Source organism: Pseudophryne corroboree, chromosome 7 (genome assembly GCF_028390025.1).
Source record: "Pseudophryne corroboree isolate aPseCor3 chromosome 7, aPseCor3.hap2, whole genome shotgun sequence".
Classification (NCBI taxonomy): Eukaryota; Metazoa; Chordata; class Amphibia; order Anura; family Myobatrachidae; genus Pseudophryne; species Pseudophryne corroboree.
The window spans coordinates 377,368,136-377,378,330 of NC_086450.1; the positions used below are offsets into that span (position 1 = coordinate 377,368,136).

Sequence of the window (10,195 nt, forward strand, 5' to 3'; positions counted from 1 at the left end):
CAAATGTAAGTCAGCCCCTCTCCCTCTCTCCCCCCCCCCCCCCCCCACCTGCCGTACTGTGTAAAATGGGGACACCTGTCTTCGGAATGTGTAAAATGGGGACACTTGCCTGCCGTAATATGTAAAATGGGGACGCAGTCTGCCGGAATGTGTAAAATGGGGACACGTGCCTGCCGCGATGTGTAAAATGGGGACACGTGCCTGCCGCAATGTGTAAAATGGGGACACTGTCCTGCCGTACTGTGTAAAATGGGGACACTTTCCTGCCACAATGTGTAAAATGGGGACACTTGCCTGCCGCAATGTGTAAAATGGGGACACTTTCCTGCCGTACTGTGTAAAATGGGGACACTTTCCTGCCGCAATGTGTAAAATGGGGGCACTTTCCTGCCGCAATGTGTAAAATGGGGACACGTGCCTGCCGCAATGTGTAAAATGGGGGCACGTGCCTGCCGCAAAGTGTAAAATGGGGACACTTGCCTGCCGCACTGTGTAAAATGGGGACACTTTCCTGCCGTACTGTGTAAAATGGGGACACGTGCCTGCCGCAATGTGTAAAATGGGGACACTTTCCTGCCGTACTGTGTAAAATGGGGACACTTTCCTGCCGCAATGTGTAAAATGGGGACACGTGCCTGCCGCAATGTGTAAAATGTGGACACTTTCCTGCCGTACTGTGTAAAATGGGGACACTTTCCTGCCGCAATGTGTAAAATGGGGGCACTTTCCTGCCGCAATGTGTAAAATGGGGACACGTTCCTGCCGCAATGTGTAAAATGGGGGCACGTGCCTGCCGCAATGTGTAAAATGGGGACACTTGCCTGCCGTACTGTGTAAACTGGGGACACTTTCCTGCCGCAATGTGTAAAATGGGGGCACGTGCCTGCTGCAATGTGTTAAATGGGGTCGTGTGCCTGCTGTAATGTGTAAAATGAGGCCTTTTTTTTTTTTAATCCTGTGGTGGACGTGATGATGAGATCAGATGAGGCCATGCCCATCTTAAAGCCATGCCCATTTTAATGAGCCCACGCCCCCTTGCCGGGAGCGCGCTCATGGATTTCCTCTTTATATCTATGGGGGGGGGACATTTTTTCTTATGTGAATATGGGGGGGGGGGGCGCATTTTTAAATCTCGCACTGGGAGCCAAATTGGCTAGAAACGGCCCTGAGTGTACCCATGTCTCCTGCGGATCCCGTCTATACCCCATGGTCCATTTGGAGTCCCCAGCATCCTCTAGGACGTAAGAGAATTCCCCTTCCTCCAGACCTGAGATCACCGCTCTCAGAGACTCCATCTTGAATTTGAATGCCCTCAAATAAGGGGTCAATGATTTTAGATTCAATATTGGCCTGACCGAACCATCCGGTTTCGGTACCACAAACAGGTTTGAGTACTAACCCTAGTTTGTTATGTGAGGTGGAACTGGAACAATAACATTTGACTTTATAAATTTTTGAATGGCTTCCTGTAGGATAGCACTTTCTGTCAGCAAAGCTGGTAAGCCTGATTTGAAGAATCTGTGAGGTGGGAGTTCTTGAAACTCCAGTCTGTACCTCTGGGTAACAATATCTTGTACCCAAGGGTCTAGGCCTGATGACGCCCAGACATGACTGAAATATCTTAATCTTGCTCCCACCTGCCCGATCTCCAGTCTGGGAGGTCCACTGTCATGATGAGGATTTTGAGGAAGCAGAACCAGGTTTCTGTTCCTGTGAACCTGCTGGTGCAGGATTTCTGAATTTTCCCCGACCTCCTCTAAAGAAAGTGGAAGGGGGTTTGGACTTTTTAACTTTCGCGGTCCGAAAGGATTGCATGGTAGGCGTAGGATAAGATTTCCCAGTAGGTGGTGTAGCTGAGGGAAGGAATGTTGACTTACCCGCAGTTGCCATGGAGATCCACGCATCTAACACTTTCCCAATCAGAGCCTGACCTGTGAAGGGTAGGTTCTCCACACTCTTCTTGGATTCTGTATCCGCAGACCAGAGTCACCTGCGTGCCAAGACAGCCATGGAAGAAGCCCTCGCAATGAGATGGCCAAGGTCCTTCGTGGCCTCCACCATGAAACCTGCAGAGTCCTGTATGTGACGTAAAAACAATTCAATGTCACTTCTGTCCATAGACTCTAGTTCCTCTAGTAATGTGCCTGGCCACTTTACTGTGGCTTTAGAAATCCACGCATAAGCAATAGTAAGCCTTAAAGTTACGCCAGTAGCTGTGTATAATGATTTGAGGGTAGTCTCAATCTTATGGTCAGCTGGTTCTTTTAAAACGGTGGAACCTGGGACAGGTAAAACCAATTTTTTAGACAACCTAGACACAGAAGCGTCTACTACAGGCGGGATTTCCCACTATTTCCTATCCTCTTCAGGGAAAGGAAAAGCAATGAGAACCCTTTTTGGGATCTGGAATTTTTTCTATGGGTTTTCCCAGGATTTTTCAAACAATGCATTTAAATCCTTAGACACAGGGAATGTAATAGAGCAGGGCTGGCCAAACCAGTCCTCGAGATCTACCAACAGTACACATTTTCCAGACCACCTAGCTGGTGCACAGGTGTAGTCATTACTAATTAAGATGTGCTGCATTCATTCCTAACTGACAATTCTACCATACCTCCCAACTGTCCCGATTTTCGCGGGACAGTCCCGTTTTTTGGGGTCTGTCCCGCTGTCCCACACGCGGGCCGCAGTGTCTCGCGGTGGGGGGGGGACAGTTGGGAGGCTCAGTCTCTCGCTGCCCTGCTTAGCAGAGCAGCGGTCAATAGACGCTGTGCGCATGCGCACAGCGTCTATTCATTGTAGACAGAGGGAGAGGGGCATGCCAGCGGCTCACGGAGCGCTGGGCATGCCCCCTCAGTGATGAAACCGGGGGGCGTGGCTCGCGATCGCGGGTCTTCCCGCGAAGCCACCGCCCTTTTCATAGGCCACGCCCCCTTTCGGGAGCGCGGGCGGCTTCGCCGCGCATGTGTCCCTCTTTCAAGGCAGCCAAAGTTGGGAGGTATGTTCTACAGATCTCCAGGAGGCCTGGAAAACATGAACTGTTGGTAGATCTTGAGGACCGGTTTGGCCAGCCCTGTAATAGAGGATTTCTTAGAATCAGTAAAGTAAAGATGTGTACACACGGTGAGATCCTTGCTATGGCCGATTTTGACTATGCTATTTCCCTTGAACTCCCCGGAGCCCAGCACCACCGATTTTTACTAACTTTTCTTGAGATACGGACTATGGCCCTCATTCCGAGTTGTTCGCTCGTTAGCTGCTTTTAGCAGCTTTGCACACGCTAAGCCGCCGCCTACTGGGAGTGAATCTTAGCTTTGCAGAATTGCGAACGAAAGAATCGCAGAATTGCGAATAGAAATTTCTTTGCAGTTTCTGAGTAGCTCGAGACTTACTCTGCCACTGTGATCAGTTCAGTCAGTTTCGTTCCTGTTTTGACGTCACAAACACACCCAGCGTTCGCCCAGACACTCCCCCGTTTCTCCAGCCACTCCCGCGTTTTTCACAGAAACGGCAGCGTTTTTTCGCACACACCCATAAAACGGCCAGTTTCCGCCCAGAAACACCCACTTCCTGTCAATCACTCTCCGATCACCAGAACGAAGAAATTTCTTCGTTAAGCCGTGAGTAAAATACCAAACTTTGTTGCAAATTTACTTGGCGCAGACGCACTGCGAACATTGCGCATGCGCAGTTTGCGACTAATCGCTCCGTTGCGAAAAACACTAACGAGCGAACAACTCGGAATGAGGGCCTATGTGTGCTTACGATTTTGGCTTATGTGAGATTTTGGCTTATGTGAGATGTAATTGACATGTGAGATGAACTAGATAGTACACTGATCTAGCAAGGATTGACTTACCTGCACAGTCTATCTTTTCATGCGATGCCGACCTGGCGGGACCGCGCATCGGGTTGCAAGGTGACTTTCACCTTGCGATCTGCACTAACTTTTCTTGCGATTTTGACTATATAGTCAAAAATCGAAAGAAAATATCTCACTGTGTGTACACACCTTCAGTCTCCTCTGCAGGCTCAGGTACCTTATCAGTAATGTGTAAAATGACCCTAATAGCCTCAATCATAAGTTGCACCCAGTGACGTGCGGTGAGGTCAGAGTAGGCTGGGGAGGCACAAATTGTGGTGGCTCTCAGCAGGCCCGCCATCAAGGGGGGACGGTGGGGACTGCAGTCCCGGGCCCTGTCTGAGAGGTGGTCCGGGTGGCAGCAATGAGGATCACGGGGACAGGCCAGCAGCCTACGCGGTGCGCACCGGCAGGGCAAGCAGCCACGGAGGCACACAGAGCAACAGTGTGTATTCTTCTTTCTATTCAGCCGGCCTCGAGCCAATCGGAGCTCCTGATTGGCTGTCGGTCCATGAGCTCCGATTGGATCACGGCCGGCTCAATAGAAAGAATACACACTGCTGCTCTGTGTGCCTCCGTGGCAGGTTACACAGGGCAATACAGCCATCAGTGATACAGTCAGCAGCACCTGGGAAGGGAGAGCAGGAACATATCTGTACACTACATCTCACTACTGTAGCCACACACAGAGTCCTGTCCCCACACTCACTAGATGCCACACACACACACACACACACACACACACACACAAACACACACACACACACACACAGTCCTGTCCCTGCACTCACTACAGATTGCCACACACACACACACACACCTGTCCCCACGCTCACTACAGATGCCACACACACCTGTCCCCACACTCACTACAGATGCCACACAGACACACCTGTCCCCGCACTCACTACAGATGCCACACAGACACACCTGTCCCCGCACTCACTACAGATGCCACACACACCTGTCCCATACCCTCCAGCATGACCCATTCCATTAGGTACAAAATGCTCTGTTCCTGGACTTCCTTGCCATTGGCAGTTGCAGGGGTGGGGCTGCAGCACAGTCCTAAATTCAAATGGGGGGGGGGGGGGACAAACCAACTGCCAGTGAGTCCAGCTAGCAAGTAGCAATGTCTGGCAGTGTTTGGGGTGACAGTTGGTGTGGCTCCCCTATTTGAATTTTGGACTGTGCTGTAGCTCCACCTCTGCAATTGCCACCGGCAAAGAAGTCCAGGAGAAGAGCATTTTGTACCTAGTGGAATAGGTCATGTTGGAGGGTGTGCTGTCCCTGCGCACACACACCTGTCCCCGCACTCACTACAGATGCCACTCACACACCTGTCCCTGCACTCACTACAGATGCCACACACACACCTGTCCCTGCACTCACTACAGATTACACACACTCACCTGTCCCCACACTCACTACAGATGCCACACACACACACACACACACACACACACACACACACACCTGTCCCCGCACTCCCTACAGATGCCACACACACACACACACACACACACACACACACACACACACACACACATACTTGTTTTTCTATCCTCATCGGGACATATGTCTGGAACCTTCCTCATGGGGACACCTTTTTCCTTGCACCCGAGCAGCATGACCAGGGGGTCCGCACCCACCGAGGGAATCACATTCACATTGCGCCTTACCAAATTGACCGATAAATCAGTATCAAATACCAGAAGGACCCTGGACCTCATGGGGACCCATTCAGGAATACCTGCCTCGTGAGGACACCCACATAACTGATTTATTTTCAGGGTTAACCAGAAATAGAGGAAACATGTATTCAGCAGCAGATACATTTTATTCAGGAAAGGGTCTTTCTCATTTCAGCAGTAATTCGGTTCTTAATGTAAAACTTAACCGAGAGCCAGTTCCGAGCCTTCAGCGCTTGTCGTTCTGCCCTTAGGCACGCATCACAGTCATTCTTGCCCGGCACCTTGAATGAGCGAATGAACCGAATCATGTGACGTTCAACAGCTTTCACTTCTGCTGGGATCCACGGATTTCGCTTGGCACCCCTTCTGTCACCTGTGCGGGAGAGGAAAGGTCAGTCACCATGCAACGCCACCACCAGTCATGGACGCATCTCAAATGGAATGGACAGTCACACCCACCTTTAGCTGCACCTCCATCCGCCGCCAACACCACGCTGCCGGCTTCTTTTCCCATGTGCCCCATGGCACCCTCGGTATCTTGACTCTCTGGCTCATCCCCAGAGTCATCGCTCACCACCTGGATCAGCTCTGTGGATAGAGAAGGACAGGGAAACCGATCACACCAGCCCACTTAGACAGTCAGTCCCTGGAGCCACACTGTCAAGTGATACCTACCGTTTGGATCAATGGAGATCTCTTCCAGACTGTGGCCCCTGAATTCAGCCATTCTCCCTTGCTCGAGAGCCAGAAAGAGCTTGCTCAACTTGGCCAGTTGAAGGGTACCCTCCTGGAGGCGGTAATAATGCCGATGCACCCCGACATCATGTCCAAGGAAATCAGCAAGCTGATCCATCTCTGTATCGCTCAGGTTGAAGACCCTGGAAAGTGTAGCCACATGCTTCCGTAGGCGGGTGGAAGATAATGCTTCGGGGTGCTTGGCCCCACACTCCCGGGCGTAGAGACGTATGCAGTCGGATCCCCTATAATGGGACATGGCTGTTGGCCTAGCAAACATGTAGATATTGTGTGGGGTCACACCACATTCTGTCCGCTTCTCTGTGAGGAGCTCCATCGCTTTCTGCATGCTTGGAGATAACAGGACAGGGACTTTCCTGCCTCTTTTCCCAGGAATCTCAATACGGGAGCAGTGACGACAGAGTGCCTTCTCCAGCTCTGACAGGGCCTGGGCCACATCACCCTGCAAATTGGCTGTGTGCCGTAAATCGAAGGAGGAGAGCCGCATCTTGGAAACCTCACCTTCTCTCCTGCGGTTGAAGAGAATCAGCTGCGTGAGGGTAACTTTGGCCAACATGGACCACTACTTTTTGGAAGGGTGGGCGGACAACTCATCAATGTACTCTCGCTGACGGTCAAGGAGGTACAGGTTCAAGCGCTTAACATCATCAGTGAAGGGCAGAAGCAGCGGTGCATTCCATTTTATCTCTTGAAGTGTCTTCAGGGCAGCAGTGGAGATGAGCTCGCTCCACCTCGCCTCATAAATTTTCTGAAAGTTTCGGGCACGCTCCACAGTCAGGGCACTGCCCTCCATCAGTGCCTGACACTCCACCATAGCAGAAATCTTCTGCAAGCTGTGTCCCACCTTCAGAGCCAACAAGGGTATTTTATATGTATTGGTGCGGTCATCGTAACCGGCCAGGCTCCTCACAGCATGCACCACTTGCAGGAAATTCGGTGGGCAAATGAAATCTTCCATACACCGCAACGGTGTGACCTTCATCGCCTTCAGCAGAAGCTGCCCCACCTCTCTGAGCTTCTGACAGATGTAATCATGCTTGCTGACATCAGACCCCAGCATAATACAGCAGTCCCCTTTGATTACCGGTACCACATCATCGTAATTCATTTCGCTCAGCAACTTCCAGAGGCCGGTGCCAACATCCTTCGGGAGAGGTGTGGCGTAAGTGAAGAGACCCTGCACCCTTGTTCTTCCAGGTTTGGGGCTGTCACTTTTGCGGAGCGGGCACCTCTTCACATGGCGCCACAGGTGCTTCCTGGAGAATAGCCCTTTACATTTTACACAGTGCATGAAATCTTGGGGAGCCGTTGCTTCTTGCACGGTAGGAGGACTCCGCTGCCCTCATGGAGAACCCCGACATTATGGGCAAACTTTCCCCGGGTGCGAATCAGGTCTAGCTGCACTGTCCTTTCCCTGGAGCGCTTCGGAAAGCTGAGTGCCCTTGCTACCTCATGCTCATTGTGGTGGACAGCTTGCGCATGTCTCGCAATTTTTGAGAATGGCCTCTCGCACCACAGGCTGAAATTTTTCTTGTTACATGCAATCGAACCATCTGCTTTTCGGGTAAGTACCTGGACCGACACTGCGCGGGCCGGATGGAGACTTGGGTCGGCCTCCGCGGAGCAAGCCCCGGACACTTCCAGAACCTGCCTGCCGTGAAAAGACGTCTCCTCCCCTCCACTATCATCCGAGCTGCTCAACTCTGACGAGTCGGGGAGATAGTCTTCGTCACTGCCGTCTGTTCCGTCCATTGCCTCAAGGGGACCGGCAGACCCAGGACTTCCGGGGTTTGTGGCGCACACACCGTACCAAGCCCGTGCTTTCTGTCTAACCACGCCCACCGTAAATACAGGGTTCGGGGAATCAAGGGCCCAGGCCTCGGCATGTGCTTCCTATTGCACATCCGGAGAGGTGGTTCTTATTAGAGTCACGTATCGGGTGGCGCGCGCGACACTTTTGCGTCACATGCTCCGATTTTCCCCAGGCTCCTGGAAGCCTGTCCCGGCCCGAGGGGTGCCAGTCTCCACTCATCGGCAAGACTTCCACAAATCGTAGTACCGGATTAAGCCCACCAGGGGGCGCTGCGATGGGCAAGGGGGGGAGGTATAGAACGCGGCTGCGAGCTCCGCGATTTTTCTGACAAATGCCCTTCTCACCTGAGCTCCGCGGACTTGGGCAACCTTCCCTCTGGATTGAATTAATATCAGACCCGGTTTTCGGGCTCCGCGATTTTTCTGACGAATGCCCTTCTCACCTGAGCTCCGCGGACTTGGGCAACCTTCCCTCTGGATTGTATTAATATCAGACCCGGTTTTCGGGCTCCGCGATTTTTCTGACGAATGCCCTTCTCACCTGAGCTCCGCGGACTTGGGCAACCTTCCCTCTGGATTAAATTAATATCAGACCCGGTTTTCGGGCTCCGCGATTTTTCTGACGAATGCCCTTCTCACACGAGCTCCGCGGACTTGGCTGAAATAATATAAATAATATATAAGCCCGGCAAATGTAAGCGGGAGAGAGGGCCCGGGCCCCCGGGTGGCGGGGCCGGGCCCATATTCCCGCAGCGGCGCCCTCCGGTGGCCGCCTGACGACGGTGGGGGGGTGCAGAATCCGTGTGTCCTCTCGGATAAAAAGAAAAAATTCCCATCGGGCGAAAGTAAGTGGGACGGAGGGCCCACGGCCCGCCAGCTTGCGGGCAGCGGCGCCCCCTGCTGGCCGGTTGAAGGAAAGGACGGAACGAGACAAAAATAAAAATTTTTAAAAAAGCACTCGCCCCAAGCAGATGAAAAGTACCCGGTCCGCCCGGATGAAACCCCCCCCCGCCCCCGTGTCCCTGCCGCGGCGCCCCCCGCTGGCCAGCCGAGGGAAAACACGATTGAGAGGGGAAATAAGAAAAAAAAAGTGAACAGGCAAAAGACCAAAACACCCCGCTGATTGAGATGCAAAGTTCCCGAGCGGCCAATGGCGGACGCCGGTCCGTGCGCGTGGCGCCCCCTGCTGGCCGCGTAAAAAAATAATAATAAAATAATCCACCGTTGTAAATTTGCGATGTGTCCGGGCCGGCGGCGGCGGGGAGGCGTCTCCCCTCGTCGGCGCCCCCTGGTGGGGGGAAAATAAATTAAAGGAAAAAAAAGAAAAAGAAAAAAAAATAGGGGAAAAAAAGGGGGTAAAAGAATACCACAAAAACAATTCTATAAAATAAAATAAAAAAAGCCAGGGAGAAACTACCCGGCCTGTCGGTCGGATCGTTTCATCCTCCGGTCCCCGCTGCGGCGCCCCCTGCTGGCCGCCTGGCGGCACGGCAGGCTCTTCGAAAGAGACGGGTCCTTCCAAAAATGGAAAGGGAAGAGATCAGTAAAGACAAGACAATTGAAACGATAAAAAAAAAAAAAAATCTGTCTACATATACTACCTACAGATACGGTAACGTATCTGTAGGTAGTAGATGTAGACAGATTTTTTTTTTTTTATCATTTCAATTACATTACAGTTAGAAAATGAAATAATGAACGGATGGATGCATGAATGGAAGGATGGATGGAAGGATGGAAGAGAAGAACAGCCCGGGCTCTCGCCAGCTTCCGCAGCCCGGGCTCCATACATACAGATAGAAAATGAAATAATGGATGGATGGATGGAAGAGAAGAACAGCCCAGGCTCTCGCCGGCTTCCACAGCCCGGGCACCCGCCGGCTTCCGCTGCCCGGACTCCATACATACAGATAGAAAATGAAATAATGGACGGATGGAAGGAAGAAAAGAACAGCCCGGGCTCTCGCCGGCGTCCACAGCCCGGGCACCCGCTGGCTTCCGCAGCCCGGGCTCTCGCCGGCTTCCCTTTGCGGAAGGGGGGTGACTGGTGAAGATCAGGCGAGACGAGGGG

The 10,195-nt window shown here is 52.3% G+C and overlaps 1 long non-coding RNA gene across 1 annotated transcript in view; it reads right to left on the reverse strand.

The window, feature by feature from the left end:
* Nucleotides 1-5,690: 5,690 nt before the first annotated feature.
* LOC134945334 (uncharacterized) overlaps nt 5,691-10,195 on the reverse strand; it is a 45,185-nt gene continuing 40,680 nt past the window's right edge. The window contains exons 3-4 of the long non-coding RNA XR_010182099.1: nt 6,016-6,144; nt 5,691-5,929 (exon numbers count right to left, since the gene is read on the reverse strand). This is a non-coding gene — a long non-coding RNA (uncharacterized LOC134945334). The remainder of the gene's footprint in view (nt 5,930-6,015; nt 6,145-10,195) is intronic.